Genomic DNA, 2,146 nt, shown 5'->3' on the forward strand with positions numbered 1-2,146 from the left:
GGTGAACAGAAAATACAAACCAAGGAGACAAGGGATGATGTCTACAAAACTTGTGAGAGTTTAATAGCCATAACGGATAAAATTGAGTATTTTGAAGTACAGTCCAAGCAAAAAAACTTGATCTTTGAGGGAATCAAGGAGTCAGCTGGAGAAAGCTGGACGGAAGCGGAATGTAAGGTGAAGGAGATTCTAAAGAATAAACTGCAAATTCATCAAGAAATTGAGATGGAGCGGGCTCACAGAGTCGGGAAACCTTCTGATCGTGGTCTGAGGGCGGTGATGGTAGAGTTGATGAAAGAGAAGGATAAGGCACACATACAGCAACAAGCAAAGAAGTGTTAGTTACATTCAGTGTTAGTTACATTCTAAGTAAACAGGAAATATTTTGATCACTTACATAAACTCAATTCACATGAACTTAATGACCACTTAGCTCTCCCTACACAAGCCGATACCAAATATGAGCTACACGCTGTTTGATTACATATTTATTCTGGAGTCTGATTTACTGCTAACCACCACAGGGTTAAGTATGGTCAGAGATAAACTTTTGTGAGGATCCTCTGCATAAACATGGGGTCCAGCGTCCTGTTTCCTAGTAATTCTAGGGGCTTCCCAGAACCGGAGTGAGAAGGGAGGGGGCCCGCTAGATGTCCAGATTGACATGATGCAGGAGGTTCAAGCTATATAATCAGCTGCAAAGCTGATAAGAGAGACTCAGACTTGGCGAGCGTGTGGGTGCATTTGGGGGGACTTTAGAAGACAGACAAAGACTCCAAACTCTGCAGAGATCCAAAACTCCAGGTGGTTCTGTTTCTCTCCCTCTGAATTCACATTACAATATATTGTTCAATAAATGATGATTGGCACTGCAGTGATTCTCCCTGTGAATTAATTCTATACACGACAATAGAATTATTGACAGAGCTGTCTTTATGTGAATGGGGTATTAACTGTCCAAGATACGCTTACAACCAACGTGCTGCTCACACACTAAAGCAACACAACTAATAATCATTTACTGTATGACACTCTGAATGGGGCCATTTGATACGATGAGTGCTTTTACTTTGACACTCTAAGTATATTTAGCTTGGTAATACTTCTGTACATTTACTTGAGTAAGATTTTGAATGCAGGACTTTTAATTGTAACAAAGTATTTTTGCACCACTGGATTGGTACTTTTTGTTTTATTAAAGGATCTGAATACTTCTTCCGCAGCTGGCTGTTAGACATGTTTCAAACTTGTCTAATGAAAAGACAAGTTGCAGTGCATTATGGGATTTTTTTTTTATTTGACCGATACTATGATATGTTTGTCTCTGCTGCTTCAATTGTGACCATTCTTTTATAAAATCTGTCTCTTGTGAGTTTCCCAACTTTGTGGGAATGCAATACTGAATATTAGGAGTAACCCTTTATGTTGAATTTGGGTGTGCCTATTAATTATGCTGAGACAAGGAGAGTATGAAGGGGTCGCTGGACCCTCAGTGGTATGAAGAAATACGCTGGTATATTGATATCTGCGATGGCAGATGAGCGTTGGAACCAACAACAACAAGCATGACCCATGTACGAAATGAGGCAAGTGATTTGTTACAGAAGTTAAGAGTTTTCGAGGGACTGGATCTGGAACTGAACACAATTGGAAATACTGAAATTCATTATCATGAACCGGATGATGACTTTGACCCTGAAGAAAACTTTTTTAAGAACTCTGAATATAACTGCAAGTATTACACGGATGAGCAGTTTAACAGCAATGTTAAGACTGAAAACAAATTATCATTAATTCACTTTAATAGCAGAAGTTTATACGCAAACTTTCAGAGTATAAAACATTATCTTAGTAGTCTTACACATTCTTTTAATAAAATTGCTATTTCTGAAACTTGGATGAATAATGTAAGGGGAATGGATTTTGACCTTGATGGCTATAACTTGGTATGCACAAACTGGGAAAATAAGATGGGAGGTGGTGTGGCCTTGTACACAGATAAAAACTTTTGTTGTAAGAAAGTGAAGAAAATGTCAAGGGTGGTGGATAATTTGCTGGAGTGTGTGACTGTAGAAATACTCGTGGAAAAAAAGAAAAATGTTGTAATAAGCTGTATTTATAGAGCACCTGGAGCCAGCATAGAAAA

The 2,146-nt window shown here is 38.5% G+C and overlaps 2 protein-coding genes across 4 annotated transcripts in view; one reads left to right on the forward strand and one right to left on the reverse strand.

The window, feature by feature from the left end:
- elp1 (elongator acetyltransferase complex subunit 1) overlaps positions 1–2,146 on the forward strand; it is a 27,673-nt gene that overhangs the window by 16,219 nt on the left and 9,308 nt on the right. The window lies entirely within an intron of this gene.
- LOC109956699 (probable carboxypeptidase X1) overlaps positions 1–2,146 on the reverse strand; it is a 16,301-nt gene that overhangs the window by 2,267 nt on the left and 11,888 nt on the right. The window lies entirely within an intron of this gene.

The sequence above is a fragment of the Monopterus albus genome, unplaced genomic scaffold, assembly GCF_001952655.1.
Source record: "Monopterus albus unplaced genomic scaffold, M_albus_1.0 scaffold21.1, whole genome shotgun sequence".
NCBI lineage: Eukaryota > Metazoa > Chordata > Actinopteri > Synbranchiformes > Synbranchidae > Monopterus > Monopterus albus.